At 42.1% G+C, this 24321-nt stretch overlaps 1 protein-coding gene across 2 annotated transcripts in view; it reads left to right on the top strand.

The window, feature by feature from the left end:
* The window catches only part of ctnnal1 (catenin (cadherin-associated protein), alpha-like 1), a 143734-nt gene that overhangs the window by 876 nt on the left and 118537 nt on the right, over positions 1–24321 (top strand). The gene's annotated exons all lie outside the window — the stretch shown is intronic.

The raw sequence follows: 24321 nt of genomic DNA, 5'->3' as shown, positions 1-24321 counted from the left end.
TCATTAAGGCGTGTTTGGCCGCCAGCCATGATGTGAGTGTGTGTGTGTGTGTGTGTGTGTGTGTCTTGTGTTATTACAATGGAGGCTATTGTTGACGTTTGGTTGCTTACAGCCTGGATCTATCAATCTGTTGGTTATAGTTGCCTTGCAGGCATTATGATGAGGAAAGTTTGGTGCATCATCATCATCAGCTTCTGTTTGTTCTGTTCTCTGTTCTGTTCTTCTTCACCACAACTCTCTTCCACTAAACAGACCCCCCCTCCCTCCCTCCCTCCCCTTTAATTAGGCCACTTTGACGCACGTGTTTAGTTTTTCAATAAACATGGTTCAGATTAAAGAGGCCCCTGGGGGCCACACTACACTGGCTGCACAATGAATAGGACCCTGCCCTGTTTCCTCCTGCTCACTGTAGCAACAGCACAGTAGAGCAGTGGTTCTCAAACTTTTTCGTGCCAAGGACCCCCAAAATGATATGTATTTTGCAGCGGACCCCCATCTCGAATATTTTGTTCCAGGGACCCCCAGAAGCAAAGATTTGAGTTACAAATGTTCGCTTAAAAATATATATATTCAAAGATTTGCAAAACAAATCACGATAAAAAAAAGAAAAAGCAGATCTACACTCGGTGCCGCGCTATGAGCTTGTAGATCTGCTATTTTTGAATAGCCAAAGCATAAAAAGGTTAAAATTATGGTGATGCTATATTAACACATTTTGCTGGGGACCCCCTGGTACCCCCTCAAGGACCCCCGGGGGTCCCCGGACCCCACTTTGAGAACCAATGCAGTAGAGACACCACTGCTGGTAGTTATGTTGTGTGTCAGAGGAGCTGTTTCTGACACTGTGCAATAATATATATGTTATAACTTTATATATTCTATGTGCAGGTGTGTATGAATGTATGTGCTGTGTGTATTATTGGTTGCTGGCTGGGTATACACTGGAATGTTTATGTTATTTTGTTTTAGTTTTAAATTGATTTGTCTGATAATCCCATGTGGGATGGGTCAAGAAATTGTCCGGAAACAAAATATTCATTCATTCTATGTTCATCTGGTCAGACAGACATAGCCCAGTTGGAATTGGTAAACTGCAAAGTCACAATATGGTGCAGTTAAGTGAACCCCTCTCCCTGTGTACAGTATATTAGTATATCAATAAAGGTGTCTCTTCTCTTCTTATTTATATATATACTGTATTTTGGTAAACCACTTTCAACCTACCGATAATGTCGAAAATAGGCAAAACATCTATGGCGAAAGTATATATAAAAATGTGTAGATCTACAAGCTGTGAGGTTTGTAGTTGAGCTATTTTTGCTATTGGTGGGCTGCCGCACCGTTGTACAACAAAGTATAAAATACAGCCTAATTCAATGAGTTTTAGCAGCTTGTACAGCTGATGATGTTCCCTGTGTCATAATATCTCACTCTGTATCTCATGTCTACTCTGTCTTTGTACTATCTGTTCTAACCACATACATTCCCCTTGATGACAAGTAACGTCATATATTATCTACTCTTCTCTTATCTTATCTTATCTTATCTTATCGTGCATAGTTACCATCGTAAAGGTTTTTCCTTGGCCTGTAGGGAGTGCACATACAAAGTTGTACACAGATTGGTGCAGTTATAGGTAAAAACACAAATCGTCCTGTTATAGCGCCACCATGAAGCTGATTTGTAATGTGCGTGCAAAAGTTCACGGAAATCGCATGCTGTGTTCATGATTTGAGGCATTTTGTTCAAAACGGAGCACTCCTGCAAACTTTGGAAGCTTATCTTATTCTTAGCCAATCAGGATGGAATACGAAAAATCTGAAAGACCTGTTTTTGATTAATGACTATAGAGATACTGTGTACCGATTTGTGTGATGTTTGGACAAAATCTGTAGGTGTTTTGCACAAATCGGCCTCCTGGTGGCGCTATGACAGGCCCATGTGAAACTTTTGGGGCAGAGGTTCTGCTCTGGCATCCAGGGAGTGTGTGTGTGTGCACAGTTTCACTGCGAGCAAGCCAACGGTGCCGGAGATTAGCTGTTCACAGACAGACACACGGACGGACAGGGTGCCAGGCTAGCAAAACATAGTCTCGGCCATGCCTTTCGGCCTGACGGAGACAATAACAGCAGATACATCATTTTATGAGGCTTCTGTTTAGTTTTTTAGAGAAGCTCTCATTGTTTTTCCGCATGGTCACATGGCACGGGGAAAGGGAACTGGGGCTGTAATGGCTTTGAATAGGGAAGTGACTGACTGTCACTCTTATAAATGCTAATGTCAGCTTTGAGCAGCCGAATGGGTTGAGGGCTCCACAGCAGAACCTGTAAATGACCTATAGTCTCCCATTCACTGGGGGATAAGGAAGGAGGGGAGGAGGGGGCAGGGCCGGCTCACCGGCAGGTTAACGGGGTCCCGAGACAATAGGTTACCATCCGTGATCCGGAGGAGTTTAGTTTACCCGCCACTGGCCTGCCCGCCCCCACTGTGACCTGTGAAAAGATCTGCTTTGCTTTGGCTTTCCCTCCCTCCTGTTGCAGGAACTCATTTGAAAGACAGAGATAGAGAGAGACAGAGAGAGGGAAACTGCTCGGCAAGCAGTGGTGGACGAAGTACTCATAAATTTTACTTAAGTAAAAATACCACAATATAAAAATGCTCTGTTTACAAGTAAAAGACCTGTGTTCAAAATGTTGCTTGAGTAAAAGTACAAAAGTATTGGCATCAAAATATACTTAAAGTACCAAAAGTAAAAGTGCTAAAAATGTTTGAAAATAGCAGATCTACAAGCTCACAACGCGTCGTGATGCGACGCGTTGTGAGCTTATTTTCAAATAGCCTATATATAAAATATAACCTAATGTAGGTTTTATAATGTAATAATTTATATCTGCAAAGTAACTAGTAACTAAGGTTTTCAAATAATTGTAAAAGTACAATATTTTCCTCAGAGATGTGGTGGAGTAAAAGTAAAGTATTGAAAATTGGTGTGTGAAAGTATCTCAAAATTGTACTTAAGTACAGTACTTGAGTAAATGTGCTTAGTTACTTTACACCACTGTCGGCGAGTCACAAGAGAAATTCATTGGTCGGGGTTAGTGTTGCATCCATAATGATTGACATGCTATCGTCTCTTCCTCCATTCCACTCTGTCAGTGTGTCTGCGCTCGTATTAAATTATTAAAAAAGTTATTACATTGATTTATGTCCCAATAAGGCCTTTATAAAGGGAGTCACAGAAAGTCTTAAATTTGAATTCAACGGTCTTAAAAATACCACAGAAATTCAGTCAGGGAGGATTTGTTGTCACTTGTCAGTGTAGTAGGGCAAGACTGGGAACGCATCTGTGTCATTTTAGATTTATTTGGCTATTAAAAAATAGCAGATCTACAAGCTACGAGCTTGTATGCTATTTTAGAAAAATCGTGAAAATATGTGCAAATCTTTGAATATATATATATTTTTTAAAGCGAACATTTGTTACTCAAATATTTGCTTTTTGGGGGTCCCTGGAACGAAATATTTTGAGATGGGGGGTCCACGGCCGAATACATTTTTTGGGGGTCCTTGACATGAAAACGTTTGAGAACCACTGATATGATATTATAGCAATATTTTTTTTCAAAAAGCTGTTAGGATTTAGAAGACATTTTGGAGAATTGTCCTCAGGTCTTAATGGGTTAATTAGCATCATAATAGCAGTGATCATTAGTCCTAATCGATGTGATGACGGTCACTAAACAGTGATACAGTGTCATGCAAATGAATGGACCTGCAAACATCCATTGTAATCCTGACTCTGAAATGCCCAACATTGTGTTTTGTGTTTTGCCAACTATTTGGGGGGCCCACAGCCCCAAGGGGTTGAGAACCACTGCTCTACAGTAGAGATTTGAAGGGGGGGGGGGGGGGGGGCGTTACGGATTGCAGCTTTTTACAGTCTTTGCAACGTAGTTAACCATTGTTTGAGACTGTTGCAGTGCTGGGGTGGTTGGTTGACGGTCTTGAACAGGTTGTTCAAGAGTCAGACTGTGGTTGTTGTAGATCGGCTATTTTCAAAACATCTTTTTGCAACGTAGTTAACCATTGTTTGAGAAGGTTGCAATGTGAGCTTGTAGATCGGCTATTTTCAAAATCATTTTTTAATACATTTTGAACTTCTGAAATTCTGCCTAGAGTATTTTTTACTTTTGGTTCTTTAAGTACACGTTGATACCAATACCTTTGTACTTTTACTCAATTTTGAATTCCGGACTTTTACTTTTTTTTTACCACCACTGCTAACCATTTCATCCGTTGACCACGCAGCATGTCGTGCAGGGGAATGATTTATTATCTTATGCCCTCCGAAAAAAACTAGAACACACCACTGACTGGTTGTACGTGTAGCTGCAGTCAGTGTTCAACCTTGAAACACAGACAACAGCGTATACGAGAGAGAGCACATCTCTTCCTCAAAGCATACACAAAATCGACCATATCCCACTACGTGGTTCTCATGTATTATTCATGCTGCCGCAAACTTCCAGAGGCACCCTGCCCTCCTCCTCCTCCTCCTCCCAGCCGAGAGAAGTTGACCTCAACCTGGCTGGCTCTGGTTCAAATTCACTCCAACCTGAACCTGTGTTCTGTGTTCTCTCCTCCGCGTCATCAGTGCCCATACCCTAGGTGGGGTTGGCGAAAGGGCCTACTTTGTGTGGAGTTTGCATGTTCTCCCTGTGTCCCCTAGGGTAGGTACCCTCACAAAAAACATACAGTAATCCTGGTCTCTATACCGCCTCCCCCTGGTCAGCCGGGGCGCCTGATGGAGGGGAAAGGAACTGGTTGGAATAACGTGTTCCTTCCACGTGCTACTGTACGTCCTACCGGGAAAACTCCCCCTTGTCAGGTGATAAGAAGCGGCTTAATAGCTCCTCATGCATTGAAGGAAGCATGAGCTCAGTTCGGGGCTCTTCCCAGGCTGGCAGAGGGAGAGTAGCGCCCAGCAAATGGCTTAGGCTATTGGCACTGGGTGAAAAAAAGGGTTACAAAAATCATGGAGGAAAAAAAATTAAATAAATACAAATAAAGTAGCAGATCTACAAGCTCGAAATGCGGCGCATAGCGACACATTGTGAGCTTGTAGATCGGCTATTTTCAGATGGCCGAAATGTATATAGGACTGAAGTGGTTAATGTATGTTTTGTAATAATAATCAAAATCTACAAAGTAACTAGTGACACAAGTTTTCAAATAATTGTAGTGGAGTAAAAGCACAATATTTGCCTCTGAGATGCAGTGGAGTAGAAGTAAAAGTATTGAAAATTGGAAATACTCCAGTAAAGTAAAAACAATACCTCAACACTGTACTTAAGTACAGTACTCGAGTACATGTACTTAGTTACTTTACACCACTGGGCGCTACCAGTGGTGGAACAGCTTCCAATGGAAACTGTGGCGTACAGTATATGTGTGACACGCGGTGTGGTAGGTTAAGGCTTACAGATCTCGGTTCAACGACGGCCAAGCACCACCAAGGACAAACATTTTCTCCCACATTGTCTTGTTCCATTTCTCATACATCATCATGTCCCCTTGGCAACAGTGACAGCCGCCGCTAAAGTCCCCGCCGCTAGCCTTTCAGTGCATAGTACCACCACCGGTGTTTTCTGTTTCTTTCCGCTTGTGTGTGTGTGTGTGTGTGTGGAGGTCATAGATTGTATGGGGCTTCATTGTGTTTATTGTGTATAGCTAGATTCTGTGATTGTGTGTGTGTGTCTGTGTGTCCGTCCGTTATGTGTTTGAACGGACATTGGATAAGAATCAAAGAGGAAATGAAAAAACCTGTGTCAGTGAGAAAAGCATGTGTGTGAGAGAGAGAGAGAGAGAGAGTGGGAGGTGTGTTGTGCGTTTCCCTTTTGTCCATTTGTGTGTGTGTGTGTGTGTGTGTGTGTGTGTGTCTCCTGTCCTCTCCCCTCCTCTGCTGATGTCCTGTTCTGCTGCCTGACGTTAATCTGCTCCGACCTGTGTTATCAGCCTCCCTCCCACCAGGGTGTAATTATAGGCATGGGATACTCCCAGCTCGCTGCAGTGTACACACACACACGCACACACACACACACACACACGCACACACACACACACACACACACACACACACACACACACACATACACACACACACACACACAGAGAGGGGGCACAATGTCCGTTTTTATGGTCCTTTTATGTTGACTCGCCTGTCCTTATCAGTTCTCTGTGTGAGTTTCTGTCTGGTTGATGGTCCGTCTCCCTCTCTCTCTATCTCTCTCTCTCTCTCTGTCACACTGAAGCCTTATGAAGAGTTATATTACGTTGTGCACGGGTGTCGCGCACCTGAAATAGCCGATCTACAGGCTCATAACGTGTGACTTGTAGATCGGCTATTACTTCCGGTGCGCAACACCCGTATGCAACTAAGTATACATCGTTGCTGTCGGGGGCAGAAACCTCTTATCTCTGTATTCTATCTCTGTTTTTGTGTTTTTTTCCGTAAAGTAACGCCCCTACTTGATCATACTACAGCGTCACACAAAAAGTATCAAAAGTATCAGATCTACGTAGAAGCGCGAAGCGACGCAGTTTGAATATGAATCTCTGGAAAAGTAACAGTTTTGGACATAACATGAGGTTTCTACCGGTCATTTGAGCTAAAAAGCATTATTTTACACTTTGGCTATTCTAAAATAGCAGATCTACAAGCTCATAGCGCGGCACCGAGTGCCGCGCTACGAGCTTGTAGATCTGCTATTTTAGAGAAATCGTGAAAATGTGTGCAAATCTTTGAATATATATATATTATTTTAAATTAACTCAAATCTTTGCTTCTGGGGGGGTCCCTGGAACAAAATATTTTGAGATGGGGGTCCGTGGCCAAATACATATCATTTTGGGGGTCCTTGACACGAAAAAGTTTGAAAACCACTGATATAGAAACATACGCTTTTCAGAAAACCGTCTAGGATTTAGAAGACATTTTGCAGAATCGGAACCTCAATGGGTTAAAAAAAAAGAATCATGAATAGTAGCCTAATGCAGGTGTAAGACCGTTGTGTTTGTATTGTGTTATTAGGTATAATACCGTGTCCCTTATTTTAATCTCTGGGAGTTGGCAACCCTAACCTTGCCATACCTTAGCTTTTGCTGAACTGACGCCACTGGTGTGCGTGTGTGTGTACGTCTGTCTGTGTGTGTGTGTGTGTGTGTGTGTGTGTGTGCGTGTGTGTGCGTGCCTGCCTGCGGTTGGCCCTTTTTTGTAAACATGCCTACCTGGCTCTCCGCCGTATATAGTCACCTCCTTCATCATTGTGACCGCTGGCGACCGCTTGCCCTTTAACCCATTAATACCTGGAACGCATCTGTGTCACTTTAGATTTCTTTGGCTATTCAAAAATAGCAGATATACAAGCTCATAGCGCGGCACCGAGTGCCGCGCTACGAGCTTGTATATCTGCTATTTTTGAAAAATCTCGAAAATAATTTTTTTCGATTTTTTTTCCAAAAAACTGTTAGGATTTAGAAGACATTTCTAGAATCTTCTCAGGTCTTAATGGGTTAAGAAAACAACAAAACAACAAGGGCCCCTTATTTTCTCTCACTCGGAAACAGAGGCACTGTTCTCAACCCCGGTCGACGTGAATAATAATTCACCCCCGTTTCTCCTCCTGCACCTCCTGTATCCGTGTTTCTCCTCCTGCACCTGTATCCGTGCTGCTGTCGGAGCCAGGGCTGTGATGACGAAGGGCACAGCGAGGGTAATGACTCGCTCTGGCGACGGTGACGGTGGCGTGAAACTTAATGGCCGTCACACACAGAGCGAGGTCTGAAGCTAAATGAACTGTTGTAAATTGTTTCTCCCGCCGCGTAATATCCCCCACACATATACATACCTCAGTGGTGGAAAAAGTACTCAAATGCTTTACTTAAGTAAAAGTATCAATACTGCAATGTAGAAGTACTCTGTTACAAGTGAAAGTCCCGAATTCAAGATTTACTTGAGTAAAAGTACAAATGTATTGGTATCAAAATGTACTTAAAGTACCAAAAGTAAAAGTAGAGTTGTGAGCACGAGATCGGCTATTCTCAAATAGCCTAGATATAAAATAGGGCTAAAATGGTTAATGTATGTTTTATAATGTAATAATTTATATCTGCAAAGTAACTAGTAACTAAAGGTTTCAAATAATTGTAGTGGAGTAAAAGTACAATATTTGCCTCCGAGATGCAGTGGAGTAGAAGAAAAAGTATAGACAATTGAAAATACTCAAGTAAAGTAAATACTAGATACTTAAGTAAATGTACTTTACACCACTGATATACCTGTGATGTGGCCCGTATAGTCGGCGGCCCGCTAGGTAATTAAGGATAATCTAATCCCCTCCCCCCCCCTCCCTAACTGATGACTGTTTTGAAGTGGTGAGTTAGGGAAATGATAGTGCTGTTCACGAGGGTTTGGCGGGATAATTGAGGTGTGTTCGTGGTTAGAACACATGCCAGGCCTGCCTGCCTGCCTGCCTGGGGCGCGGTCACGGTGGTCCTCCCTCCCTGGGAGTTGGTGGGTGGGTGGAGGAGGGCGGGAGGGTGATGTTTGGGAGGTAAAGACTTGTGGGAAGAAGGAACGGGGGAAAGGAAACCAAAGGGAATAGCAGCACCTGAGACTTTGATCAGATTGCTGAACAGTTAACCGCCTGTGACAACGCTGCTATTAGGCTTCATGTGATTCCTGTAGCTGTGTGTTAGCTGTGTGCCGGCTCTCTGGCTCTCTCTCTCTCTCTGGCTTGGTTCGTTGTGCAGCATTAACCCATTAAGACCTGGAACGCATCCGTGTCATTTTAGATATCTTTGGTTGTTCAAAAATAGCAGATCTACAAGCTCATAGCGCGGCACCATGAGCTTGTAGATCTGCTATTTTTGAAAAATCGTGGAAATGTGTGCAAATCTTTGAATATATATATATATATATATATATATATATATATATATATATATATATATATATGTTATATATATATATATGTTATATATGTTTTTTTTAAAGTGAACATTCTACAAATGTCTTCTAAATTAGTTTATTTAACAGTTTTTTGAAAAAACGTATGTTGATCAGTGGTTCTCAAACTTTTTAATGTCAAGGACCCCCAAAATGATATGTATTTGGCCGCGGACCCCCATCTCAAACTATGTTGTTCCAGGGACCCCCCCCCCAGAAGCAAAGATTTGAGTTACAATTGTTCAGGATAAGGATAAGGATAATTCCTTTTAACAGGACGTTCATGAAAGTCCTTGCGGGCTTGTTTCCAATGAGGGCCTGTGAGCAATTAGGGGTTAAGAGTCTTGCTCAGGGACAAATTTCATTTCATCGACACATATGCTGGCGTGGCCTGGAATCGTACCTGGGGCAACCAGGGCCTCTGGCTCCCTAACCACTCAGCTATGGCCGCCCCATAGCTCCTCACAAACATATATATTCAAAGATTTGAATATAGCAGAAAAATAGCAGATCTACAAGCTCGCAGTGTGGCACAAAGTGACGCGCTGCGAGCTTGTAGATCTGCTATTTTTGAATAGCCAACCTAAAAATCTAAACACGACACAGGTGCTTTCCCGGTTCTAATGGGCTAAGCTGAAGGGGGGGTTTCTTAAAAGATTTTCTAGCCGTAATTGGCTCCGGAAAATCCGCTTGGCTGTCCGAGTTTGTTAGCGTGGAGTTTGTCATGCTTGCTCTGGTTTCATTCTGTGGTGCTTGCAGTTTTCTTTTTGCCTTCTGAAGTGCTAAAAAAGGACTACGGGTAAAAAAAAAAGAAAAAAAGGCTTTCAACATGTTTTTATCCTTTTGTTCATTTTGCTTACAAACCGGATTAAAATTTAATATTTATGACCGAGCCAAAAAGAAGCTTGTTGGCAGCAGCAGGCCTGAGTGGGCCATTTGCTGAGAAAGGTGGCATTTCAGTCAGGTAACGAACTCCTCCAATAAAGCAAAATGCTGACACACAAATGAACAATACCAAATGAATATAAGCTCCTCATCCTAACAACTCTTGTATAACAAAGCTCTCTAGCCATTATTAGTCTGCCCTTTTCTGTACTCGACGCCTCGACAAAATGAAGTTTCACTGAAGCATTAAGGTCCGGGTAGCTCAGTCGGTAGAGCTCTCGCCTTCAGACCACAAGGTCATGGGTTCGATCCCGGGCACCGCCAACTCAGCGTATGAGTAGCACGGCTTGGGTGCGGTAAGTCGTGCGGTAAGTACTGGGAGCTGAGGATAGGTGTGGCGCTCCACCTCAGCAATCCATCTCCCAGGGGTCTAGCGCATAGTAACGGGGACAGACTCCCGCGTGTTACTCGGCTGATACCGACAATAAGCCATCTCCCGACCTACTTATTATGGGTTGCCTGCTAATATCGCTTGCTCGCCCAACAGCGGAGAGAGTGAGTGACATGACAAACACGCAGGTAGTGAAGCTGTTCTTTCTACGCCCAGACACACAGAGACGCATTAGTGTTGCCGCAGGCCTTAACCCATTCAGCCCGGGAACGCATCTGTGTCATTTTTAGATGTCTTTGGCTATTCTTTTGAAAAATCGTGAAAATGTGTGCAAATCTTTGGAATCTATTTTTAAAGCGAACATGATTTAACTCAAATCTTTGCTTCTGGGGGATTCTACAAATGTTTTCTGAATCCTAACAGTTCTTTGTTTTTTTTTACTTATGTTGTGGTTCTCAAGTGGTTCTCAAACTTTTTTATGTCAAGGACCCCCCAAAATGATATGCATTTGGTCGCGGACCCCCCCATCTCAAAATATTTTGTTCCAGGGACCCCCCAGAAGCAAAGATTTGAGTCAAAAATGTTCCCTTTGAAAAAATGATATATATTAAATGATTAGCACAAATGTTCAAGATATACAAAAATAGTAGATCTACAAGTTCATAGCGCGGCACTCGGTGCTATTTTTGTATATTTTTTTTTTATAAAATAATGGATAAAGTGGTTACGCGGATGCGTTCCCGGTCTTAAAGGGTTAACAGATCCGCTTCCCCCAGCTCTATGATCATAATGAAGACAAATGGATGGCTGGCATCAGGGCGAAACCGCACGGAGGATTACGCCGCGCCGCAAGCATGCATTGGTGCGTGTACAAACACTACGCACACGTATACGTATACGTGTGTGTGTGTGTGTGTGTGTGTGTGTGTGTGTGTGTCTTTGACTTTGACCTCTTTATAGATAATAAGCATATGTAAAATTCAGTGGTGTACCTAAGTAACTAAGTACATTTAACTATGTACGAGTTGCCCTCGTCTGTCTACAGTTGTTTGCGAGAGAGAGCGAGAGAGGTTGTGAGAGCGTGTGTGAGGTGGTCTGTCCGTTGTTGTTCTGTGTAGCATTGGCATTCCCCCACCATCACCACCGTGACTGTGCCGTCACCACCACACGAGGCATAAAAAAAGCACAGTGACTGAAAACTATTTTTTACCAATTCTCTTACAAAGATCCTGTATTTTCTTCTCTTTTTTTTACGCGCCCTCTGCTTTTTGCGTCAAATCGTTAACATGCCCACTTCGAAGTCCTTCCGTTACTTTTTAATTCATTGAGGTACGGGCAGTGTTGATTTTGACAGCACATTTTTATTTAGTTTTAGTCATAGTCTTTTGAATAAAATTCCATTTAGTTTTAGTCATATTTTTTGTCTGGTTTTAATCGACTAGATATCATCAGATTAATAAAATGTATTTTGGTGGTGCCTTGATGGCGTCATAATGGCTGATTTTACACTTGGTTGCATGCTGAAAATAGCCGATCTACAAGCTCACAACGCGTCGCAGCGCGACGTGTTGTGGGCTTGTAGATCTGCTATTTACAGAGCGCAACACCCGAGCGCAACCAAACATATAATTACGTGTCTTTTAGTTCTACTGGATCTCTTCTCCACTCGTCCCTCCCTAACATTTGAGTCTAGTTTTTATTTGTTGATGAAATTGTCAATATATTTAGTCTTAGTTTTAGCTTAGTTTTTATTTAGTCAGTGAAAAAAGGTAGTCGACGAACATTTTTCGTCATAGTTTTAGTCGACAAAATCAACACTGGGTACGGGCAACATACACGGGCGCGTTTCGGCATCAAGCCTTCCTTAGCTCCCTCCTCCATATCCAGCCCACGTGTGCCACCCTTACAGCAGGGGTCCGCGGGGCCCTCTCTCTCTCTCTCTCTATCTCTCTCTCTCTCCTCCACCTCCTCCTCCTCCGGTATCGGGTGGCTGCCTGGCCTACTTCCAGCCAGTATTTATGTCCCTCTCCAGCTCGCTGGCGATGAGCTGTGAGCTCCGTGTCTGAACACACAGGAAGAGATCTTTATCAGCGCCAGCGAGGTGTGTAACGCAGCGTGGCGTTTTGTGTTTAGTGTGCGCCACTGTTCGAGCCCCCTCCGCCGCCGATGCCAATACGCCCTCCTCACCCACCCACTAGTGTTGCTAGATTTTGTGAGAGAAATAAGCCACCAGGTCTAGGAAAACAAGTCCAAAAGAAGTGGCTATCTATAGGCCACATGAGCCCTTTAAACCTGTACATTGGCTATTTGAAAATAGCAGATCCACAAGCTTCGTTATAATTTTTCACAAATTCAATCATACATACAGTAGTTGCATTCACATATTATTGTAGTGTTTCTCAAAATGAGGTCCAGGGACCCTCTTGTAATTGTATAGCAGACGTTGAAAGTCCACATAGCAGCTCTGACAGTGTGTTTTTTCTAGAACATGAGATAGGTCAAGAGGTCAACGGATGACATCATACTGTAGTGTGTATGACACCACCAAGTCGTTAAACAGGATTTGAACAGAGGATGTCAGAAGTGATAATATGCTAAAGTATAAGTGACTGACTGAGGCACCCCGAACTGCCCGATAAGTAGGTACAAAATATGTTAAGCACTTGGCCCAACAAGCAACAAGCAACGGTATTATAAAGTCTCTCTCCTGTTGCACCGTCATGGCGAGTATAACCTTACCTTAGTCATGACCATGTGCTCCAGCCTGTGGGAGTGAAGCCAAAGGGGAATGGGAGATAAATAGATAGTCTGCCAACTAAAGCCTGGCCTGTTTGCTTTATACTGTTGTCCTGGCAGCAGACAGGAGCAGAGAGATATGGACACATGTCGGGTGGAAACCTCATTATGTCCAAAAAATCTCTTTTCACGATTCAAATAAAAACTATTGCAAAAAATAGCAGATCGTCGAGCTCGAAACGCGTCGCTTCGCTTTACAGATTTGCTATTTATTGTGACGCTGTAGTATGATTAAGCAGGGCGTTAATTTACGGGGGGGGGAAAAAACTGTCAAAAAGTTACAATTTGGAGATAAGAGGTTTCTACCCCAATAGGCTGATATCTTTGGCTCTAAAATATATATATATATATATGCCAGGAAGAGAGCAAGCGAGCAGGTCGTGTACCCGTTGCATAATTACAGTACGTGAAGCAGACTGTGTCATATCATTCTTATCTATTCTCCCCAAAACCGTAAGCTAAAAGCTTTGCTGCTCTTAGCGTAGCGTAGCTCGCCCGTTCCTCTGGACAGAGACTAGAGTGTGTGACCCCCCCCCCCCCCCACATCCCCTGCCACCTCCAGCTACAGTGGCTATATTTAGAAGAGACCAGATGAAGTGATTAGAGTCGGTACTCTCAATGTCCTGATACACACATAGGATCTGCTATTTTCAACAAACACATTTCTGCCGGTTGATGAAGTTTATACGGTTTAAGGGGATTGGGTCCTTTTATAGAACCATTCAAATAAATGGTCTGGAAAGGGTTCTTTCTGGAACCAAAAATGGTTCCTCTATGGCATCACTCTGACAATTATTACATAATCGCCTAATAATTTTGTTACAAATCTTAAGTGTAGAATATTAAATATGCCGTGTTTTGGCCATAATACAATATTATTTTGATCACTGGTATCGGTCATTGTCAGTCATTTTCAGCTATTTTCGGTGCACGACATCATGATTCCATTGAAGACTTCTGTGGAATCTAAATGACTGAATAATCAGAGAACTTTGATCCTTGATTTCTTATAAAAGAAACACAAACATGTCTGCAGCCTTCTCCCTGCAGGGATTGGGCGTATACAGTACAGTACACACAGAAAAATAATGGTTCTTGAATGGTTCTTTAAAAGGCTATATGGTTCCACCATATCCATCAACTACTAAAGAACCATTTGATCTAGTGAATGGTTCTTCATGTTCCTCATCTAGTTCTAGAGAACCAAAAGTTATTTGAGGAACCTTTTAACTCTTAAACCAGGCAGATCTTCTTAATCTTAATATCTTAATAGGCAGATATTCATCGAAAATAGCAGATCTACAAGCTCACGTCGCGTCGCAACGCGTTGTGAGCTTGTAGATCTGCTATTTTTGACAAACACATTTCAGCCGGTTGATTTATACGTCATCAGTTTATACGGTTTAAGGGGTTTGGGTTCTTTTATAGAACCATTCAAATAAATGGTCTTAAAAGGTTCTGTCTGGAACCAAAAATGGTTCTTCTATGGCAACACTGGCACCTTATTTTGTCTGTGTGTACAGTACAGTACAGTACAGTACGGAGCCTGTTTGTTTGAGCACCTGCCCTGCAGTGGAAAAAACCTCATCACCCGGAACAGAGATAGTAGCGGATATAATGGCCACTAGGTTCTGCTTTAGCATGGATACCGAGCCTCTTTGTAATGTGTGTGGGTCATTCTCATGAAACAAAAAAATACCATGGCAGTAAGGATTTTAACTATAAAATATGTAAATTAGTAAGATAACAATATATCATAATAAAGATAATAGTGTCCTCTACCTTGCACAAAGAGTAATTTTAACATAGGAATTAATCATTTTTGTATTTTATTGCATTTTATCCTGAAATTCTCATTACCGCAACGCGTCCATATCTGCGTGAGCGTATGTTATGTTGTAATTTAAACAGATTAATGCGTAAATATTCCGAAATTTTTTAATGGATGTTCTAATAATTGTTTTCAAATGACAGAAAAAGTATTAACTGAATATCCATCTATAATAATAATAATGAAGAAATAGTGGAAAAATTAAGTGTCCATGAGTGATGTTCTCATCCTCCGCAACATTTTTGAAGGACTGTTTAAACACACAAAGAGAATTGTCAATAAAGTTTGAGTTTTGAATGACTCAACACATCTGCCAGTACATTCAAGATGGCTACCAGTTTAGCAGATCTCTGTACATTTTTCCAGTTAAAAGTTAACATTTCTCTTGTCAGACTGCGTACCGAACTTTCTGATTATCATTACCGATACAGGTAGTTTTTGTCATTTAGAAAATAGTTAGATAAAAAAAATTGGGTGACAATATACTTCATTAATGTCTAGTTATGTACATTGAGTAAAAATTGCCTCATCCATCATGGCTTCTCTATTGTTAGCAAAACATGCTAAGGGTTCTCATCCTCCGCAACACCCATTCTCATACACCGCTACAATTTTAGGGTAGTTGCGGTAGAGAGAACTTCTGTTTCGGTAATGAGAATTTAATTTCTCAGACTATATTTTAAATAAAATATGAACTATTCATTTAAATATTATTTATTAACTGTAGATATTTATCTTTATTTCCTGTTTCATAAAAAGAAAGCTTCAGCAAAGACTAGGCTGTCAAAAATCTGAGAAAAATCTGCTAAAGCTTTCTATGGAGCCCATGCCTATAATACATTATAAACATATCTATAATGCACTATAATCTACTTAAAATACTGCATAATTACTTAAAAGCACTCATACATATTTATTTTCATAACAATAATCATAACACAAAGCCATTTATAATGAAATGTCAAGTAACATTATACTTCATAATTGTTGGACACTCACTGACTTTTGCAAGGATCATAGTGTCTTTTAATTCTTCATACAATACATTTTAATCATTTGAGTTATGCATTATAATTACTGTTAATGGAATCTCCCCCTACCTATCCCTCCCTCCCTCCCTCCCTCTCTCTTTCGATGAGTGGCGTCACACACAACATCCCCTTTCCCTGTTTCCCCAACTCTCTCCCTTCCTCTCCCTATCTGCCCTCTCTCTATCCTTCTCTCTGTCTGTCTGATGTGAACTGTTAGGCTGATCCCCCTGAAATCGGACACATCCATATTTGGGCATAATGCAGGCATACAGATAACCGCCCACCCCAACATACAATTGAGTTGATATATCGGCACACCCCTAGTGTCTATTCTACCCGCACAATAACCTGGTCGATGCTGGGTACCGACAGGCACACAGTGCTGATGTCACAGTACTGATCATATATTTGAAGTCATAGACCGGCCTCCAAGTAATCTGTCATATGACACTGACAATCTACAGTACAAGGCATCACTTTGGAACCTATTTCAAGAGAGCCTCCTTCAACCACACAATAACCCGTCCAATGCTGAATACAGATTCTAGGACTATTCTAGGCCAGCCTATTTGCATGGGGCCATGCATATTGTGAACGTACTGCTATGCCGCCAATCAGGGACCGCAAACGTGAGGTGATGAAGCTGGCGGTTTGGGTTGGCCAATCAGGGAAAGTTGGGAAACCGATGCATACAAACTCCCGAACACACTGGGAATGTCTGCCTCTTTCTCAGACCCGCGGGCCAACAGATACAGATATTTGTGATTTTTCTGTCGTCGGAACCTGTTGGTCCATCCGAATTGCCATTCGGCTCCGTACAGTTTGAGACCATACGGTCGGACGTTTTCCGAGTTATGCTAGGGACAAATCTAGTGTGACACATTACATTAGTCATTTAGCAGACGCTTTTATCCAAAGCGACTTACAATAAGTGCATTCAACATAGGTAGGGAACGAAACTACTAATCACCAGAAGTCTTAAGTGCATTTTCTGCTAAAACAGGCAGCCAAGAGTATACCTAGCGCTAAGGTAAAAGTGCAATATATCAGCTACCTACTTTCTTAAACAGATGAGACAAATAGCAAAATCAAATGAGCAAGAGCTAAAACAAATAAGTGTATCGACTAAACAAGATCCAATAAAACAATACAATAATAAAACAAGAGTTCGTACACTAGTTAACAACAAGTAGGCAAGGCGAAGAGGAAGGGTAGTGTTTCCTGAAGAGGTGGGTTTTCAGCCTGCGGCGAAAGATGGGCAGTGACTCTGCTGTCCTGACATCAGTGGGGAGTTCATTCCACCACTGTGGGGCCAGAACAGAAAAGAGTTGTGACCGTGTAGATCGGCCAGAAGGACCCTTGAACGACGAGGCAATCAGTCACCCCGAGGTGTTAGACCGTGTAGATCGGCCAGAAGGACCCTTGAACGACGAGGCAATCAGTCACCCCGAGGTGGCAGACCAAAGTGGTCGACTTACAGGGGTGTAAGCATCGACCATAGCCCGGGGGTAAGAAGGAGCTGTTCCTTTCACTGCCCTATAGGCTAGCACCAGGGTTTTAAACTGGATGCGGGCCGCTACGGGGAGTCAGTGTAGAGAACGGAGAAGGATAATTGTGTGGGAGAACTTGGGGTGGTTGAACACCAGACGAGCCGCAGCTTTCTGAACAAGCTCCAGAGGTCTGATGGCAGATGCCGGAGCACCAGCAAGGAGGGAGTTGCAGTAGTCCAGGCAGGAGATGATAAGAGCCTGGATGAGCACCTGGGCTGCCTTCTCCGTGAGGGAGGGGCGAATCCTCCTGATGTTGTAGAGGAGGAATCTGCAGGACTGTGTCACCGATGCGATGTTTGCCGACAACGACAGTTGATCGTCCAGGGTCACACCCAGATTCTTACAAATCTACAATACAGTAGCAGCTCTTAGGGCACTTCACAAACATGACTGAGCAGGAAGTAAAACTATGAGTACCGGTATATGGAAAAATGCTTTGTTAATCGAAGTCAGAGGGAAAAAAACAATATAACCAAAACCTGTAAAGATCTCACTGAAAATAGCAAGTCTACAAGCTTATAACGTTGCAACACATTGTGAGGTTGTAAATCTGTAGAGTTAATGGACGCGGTTCTTTCTATTACTTTAAATCAAGCCCCCAGAACCACGGTAGAACAGTTAAGCGGCCAAGCCTGGTGGTCAAATCTGATATTGCAACACTTCCGCATTTTGCTTGTGCATCTGCCGTTTGTGCGCCTGCTAACGACGTGTCATGACCCACGAACCAATGGAATGGACCCATGGAACCAATATGGAACCAATATTTCTTACTTCCGGGTTCTTGAAAACGCCACTGAGAAATGTCATTGAAATGAATAGCTAGGGGCGGGGCAATCCGCCCTCTAGATATTATAATTCTATGCTTTAAATGGTGTGCACGTTCTCGATTGTGAGCAGTTTGTGTAGCACAGTTCAATGCAACATTGGTCCTGGAAGTATTTGGAAAATCAACAATAAACGTTAGGCTATCGATTATGTGATGTCGCTGCATCGTTGAGAATCGTCCACGTCCGCATCTATATGCATCTTAGAATCGACAAATGTCCACAGCTCTATTGTGGGTAGTTTGAAGCCAGTATAGGATGTAAAGTCAGCTATGACATCACCTTGACGATATTGTACCCAGCATTGCCCACATTATTGCACAGTAGTTCAAGACCAGTCCATGACGTCAGTAATCTATGGCAATCATGACCGTTCGGACATAACCCGGCTAGACAGGCGGACACAAAGACATGGCATCCGCTTTATCTAACAGACAAGCTAACAATGTTTTGGTTTGCTATGTATTATCAGCTTGTAGATCATCAGTACCCATTGTCAGAGTAGGCTACTGAGTCTATGACATTAGCAGTGTCTGTCTGTCTGTCCATCCATCCATCCATCCATCCATCTTCAACCGCTTATCCCGAATCAGGTCGTGGGGGTAACAGTTCCAACAGAGATTTCCAGTATTCCCTTTCCAGAGCAACATTAGCAATTTTCTCCTGGGGGATCCCGAGGCGTTCCAAGGCTAGTGTGGAGATCAAATCCCAATCTGGTCCTTGGTCTAACAGGAGGTGTCCTCCCAATGGGACGTGTAGCGAGGACCTCCCTAGGGAGACGCTCGGGAGGTATCCGTACTAAATGCCCGAATCACCTAAACTGGCTCCTCTCCAAGTCAAGGAGCAGCGAGCGATTTTACTCTGAGTCTCTCACAGATAACTGAACTTCTCACCCTATCTCTAAGGGAGAGGCCGGACACCCGTCTGAGTAAACTAATTTTGTCCGCTTGTATCCGCAACCTTATTCTTTCGGTCATGACCCACACTTCATGACCATAGGTGAGAGTAGGAACGAAGATTGCTCGTTATATGAAGAGCTTTGCCTTCTGGCTCAGCTCTCTTTTCGACAGTGCGGTACAGCAACTGCAATACAGCTCCTGTTGCTCCGATTCTCCGACTGATCATTGTTGATCATATATGATGTCAGTACTATGACGCCAGTACTGCATGTCTGCATTTATACTTGTCTGTTTCATGCTTATATTGCCATGCTTATTGCAAGTATTTTTTCTGTGCCCAAATTCTTCTTAGCATGGTTGTTCATAATGAATATATTGACAGATCAGAACCCATATTTTAGTGTTTTAACCATACCTCAGACTTAGTAGACTTATTATCATTACCGAAATCATCAACCTCATCTCCGAAACATACGTATCATTACCGCAACAGGTGTTCATTTAATGTTAATTTAATATATAGAAAAATATACGTTTTCTTTTAAATACATGTGCAGAATCTATATGTTATGTTCTTTCAGGATTGCCATATCATTTTGAAAACATATCAGGTTTCAATGAAATATCTCAAATATTGGGTTGTAAATTATGAAAGGTGTTGCGGTAATGAGAGAAATCAGTCAAATTCAAATAAAAAAGTAAAAATCTACAAATATATATTATTTCACAGTTTAAGTAACTGTGCATGACTGTTAATAATCCATACTTATTTTGGGCAAAATTATTAGCTTTCCTAATGGTCTTGACGTTTTCAGACTGTTGCGGTAATGAGATTTTTATGGACACGTTTTTGAAAATATGCTCAAAAAAGGTGTTAAATTGTCATTAAATATTTTTAAATTAATATTCACAAACACTTAAGACCTTGTTAATAATGCTTAAAAAAGAAATTTCTTGATAAAAGCCTTTTTAAAAATGTCATGCTGAAATTTTTAAAACCAAGTGTTCGTGAGAATGACCCGTATATATGAGGGATTTTATCAGGTGAAATGCACCACACATTCTGGAAAGAGGATATTCTGTTTACTTTATCTTGCCAGGCTGTAATAATCCTCCTTGAGTAGCAGAGCACCGATTGCAGAGGAGCTCGTATAGCTTCACGATCAACATTTCCGGACACATTTACCATTAACTTGGTCGTTTACACCACAGCTATATTCGCCGAGTCGGCTTTTTGTGCCGTCTTGGAATTCTGGGTCAATCAGCAATCGATGAGGCACATAGGAGTCGAGACAATATTTTATGTTACATGATATCATGGGGAGAAATACAATAACACTCATGTCAGTGTATATATACGGTAGTTCTGCCAAGAGCACATGGGCAGAGATCATAGTTATACTGTAGCTGCTTCAAGGACAAACTGAACCATAACGAGATCTGTTTAATGGTGCGTTCACACGGGCAGATTAACCCATTAAGACCTGGAACGCATCTGTGTGACTTTTTCATTTGAGCTAAAAAAAAAACATTATTTTACACTTTGGCTATTCGAAAAATAGCAGATATACAAGCTCATAGCGCGGCACCGAGTGCCGCGCTATGAGCTTGCAGATCTGCTATTTTTGAAAAATCGTGAAAATGTGTGCAAATCTTTCGATATATATTCTTTTAAAGCGAACAATTTTAACTCAAATCTTTGCTTCTGGGGGGTCCCTGGAACAACATATTTTGAGATGGGGTCGGCGGTCAAATACATATAATTTTGGGGGTCCTTGACATGAAAAAGTTTGAGAACCACTGATATAGAAACATACGTTTTTCAGAAAACTGTTAGGCTTCAGGTCTTAATGGGTTAAAAGATACAATGATACAAAAATACACCGCATCTTTGTCGCTGTGTTGCTTTGTATACATGTTGCTCAACGCGGTCGCTGACGTCATCAAACGTGCGGAAGTCGTAGCTACAGTTGTAGCTTTGTATCTGGAAGTTGAACCTGCAGCTCAACTTGAATTTGTAGCTTTGTGTATCTTTGTCGCTATAGAGCTACAGCTACAAACGTCGGATGTATCTTTGTATCTTCATGTCGCTCCATTGAAAATGAATGGTAGCATGTATCTTTTAATCTGCCCGTGTGTGAACGCACCATTAGGCCTAGTGGAGACATCTAGGCTCTTACTCTTGTAGAAGTATTATAAGTGATGGTAACATATAACGGTTAGATATAAGCAGCCATATAATGTCTTCCTCAGTGCCCGTTCCTAGTTGTGACTTAGTGTTGATAGTTCAACATCGCGGACAGGGAGGCCACACTGTTGTTATCATTAGCCTATTGTTTTGTTTGTACTTTCACTTCATTAGTCTCCACTCCACAACCTCTCCTCCTATCCCTCTCTCATCTCGCCCACACACACACACACACACACACACACACACACACACACACACACACACACACACACACACACACACACACACACACACACACACACACACACACACACAGTATTGTGCCTGTGACCACAGTTTACCCTCTGCCATCCAGCTAGTCTTCCCAACACACTGCTATACCGAGGGAGTCATTACGGACCTGTGCTCTGTTTAAGTGGCGATTAAAAAGGCTCGCTCTCAGATGTCAATCCTCTGACCTCTCTCTCTCTCTCTCCGGCTAATATACTTCCAAGAGAGGAGGTGTGTGCGCGCGCACGTGTGTGTGTGTGTGTGTGTCGTCCGACTCCATCCCCTACAACATAACATAGAGAGCATAAAGGCTATCTCCCCCTCACTCTGCCGCTGAGGCCCTGTAGCTAACAGCTGATAGCCCAGCCACACTTAATTGTCTCAAAGCCGGTTCTTGCTGACTAAGACCTATGGCTGTAGCCATGGGGCTGATAAAAGTATTGATTAAAACATCTAATGTTGTCATTATCTAAGAGCCTCAAAGTGCCGTTCACTAACAGTGTCATTCCTCAATGTCTCTCCATATCCCCCCCTCTCCCTCCACCCTCCCCCCCGGCCCCCCCCCCCCCATGTTCTCTGGCCATCGGAACAAAAGCGAGTACATTTTCACAAAAAGGATCTCGGCGATTTGATAGTGGCTGTGTTTAGGCATGTAACGATTCACTCAACTCACGATACGATTCGAATCACGATTCGAGGTTCACGATACGATTTTTCACGATTTTTAAGCACATTTATTTTCGAGACAAATTACTGGAAAACCTTGATTATTTCTCTTACAAAAATCATGTATTTTTTAACAACTGTATTTTCTCTTATCCTCTTTTCAATATATGAAATTAAGCCTTTTTTTATTATTCATGAGGTACATGCATTAACTGTAAGGTACACATTAAGACATATACTTTTTTATCTGTAAAATAATAACTTTAAATATATAAGTATTATGAAATAAATGAATTTTAAAACATATCCCAGATGAAATAAATTATAAAGAAAACCTTCAAATAAACAAATTAAGGCTTAGCCTTTGTTCCAAGCTTGGGATTTACAAGTAATTTTTTATCTATGATATATTCAAAGCATTCTGTACACATTTATGTAATAAGGGAAACTGTTTTAAACTGCTCCAAATGAGATTAGATAAAAAATGTATTGATTAATATCAATGTAATTCGCTATATATCTGACAGACAGTGTTGAAAGGAGTTTGACGTTGTCAGCAGTCTGATACAATTGTTAAATTATTATTATTCATATAGATTATTATTCATTGTACTCTGCAGCGGCAGCCGCACCGAGGCGCTCCAGAATTAGCCGTTTTCATTAGAAGTCTATCAGTTGTATGTTTCCTACAGAGTTTAAATCAGACAGGCTAACAACAGCTAACAACATTGTCAGATGGGGGAGGGGGTAAACGGTATAGTTTGGGCTATTCATCAATCAAATAAACATGTTTACATGCGACGCACATTTCCCTCTTTATGCAGTGCGATCGCCTAGTTGTTTAGATTTCATAGCCTGAGAGGACGTGAACCCAACTCTGCCGTTCATAGCCTGCCGTTGAGTGAGTGAAGAAGAGACCGACAGGCAGCTATGGTGGCCCTGAGGGGACAAAATAGTAGGCGGATAACAAGGAATGGAGTCTGACTCCCTCTGCTGGTTGCATCGCGATGTCATATTTTATTGCATCGATTTAAATCGTCACCACTTTGAATCGATTTAAATCGATATACGATAAATCGTTACATGCCTAGCTGTGTTACTTTGCAAAGTTTGTTGACCCGTTTGGTTCGTTGTTTGTCGCCCACACTTCAAGACTCACTCGGAAACGGGTTGTCGTCCCCAGACCGCTGGCGTAGCGGTCTGGGCACGTGTCGCGGTGTTCCTGTCAGCTTACTGTCTTATCTGTAATAAAGGCATATAAAGCCCAAAATAAATTAAAAACAAAACAAAAAAAGAAACGGGTTGTCGGTATTTTTTGCCTTTGGTTTTGGGATGATAATATTATGTCAGAATGGAGATGCAGACATAGCCATAGCTTGGTGGGAAGAGAGGCAGTCTAGTCTGATAATCAAAAGGTCACTATAGGTTAGCCTCCCAGTCCAACCAGATACACTCGAGAGGTTTACACAGGCATGTGTGCAGCACTAATATGGCCGATGTATGTGACACCTGATCACCTGATTCATAATCTGGGAACCCATCGTCAAATAAAAAGGAAAAACAGCGCCCTCAGCTTATTCATTTATATACTTATTTTTGAAAAATGTTGCAAATCTTTGAATACATATATTTTTTAAGTGAACATTTGTAACTCAAATCTTTGCCTCTGGGGGTCCCTAGAACAAAATATCTTACAAATGTTTTTTCCAAAAATAGCAGATCTACAAGCTCATATTGCAGTGCCGCGCTATGAGCTTCTATATCTGCTATTTTTGAACAGCCAAAGAAATCTAAAATGACAGAGATGCATTCACGGATTGAATGGTTTAAATACTGTATTCAAATGCAGGCCCCCCCCCCACCCATATCTGTCGGCTCTGAACGAGAATGGCCCGCCCCCTCTTCCCCCACCCCCCCCCCCCTCCCCTCCCTCCCACCTTTGCATTGACAACTGTACCACAGTGGAATACTTTGCCGTCT

The sequence above is a fragment of the Gymnoscopelus braueri genome (genome assembly GCF_963280865.1).
Source record: "Gymnoscopelus braueri genome assembly, chromosome: 11".
In the NCBI taxonomy this organism is placed as follows: Eukaryota; Metazoa; Chordata; class Actinopteri; order Myctophiformes; family Myctophidae; genus Gymnoscopelus; species Gymnoscopelus braueri.
This window is presented reverse-complemented; position numbering and strand designations above follow the sequence as displayed.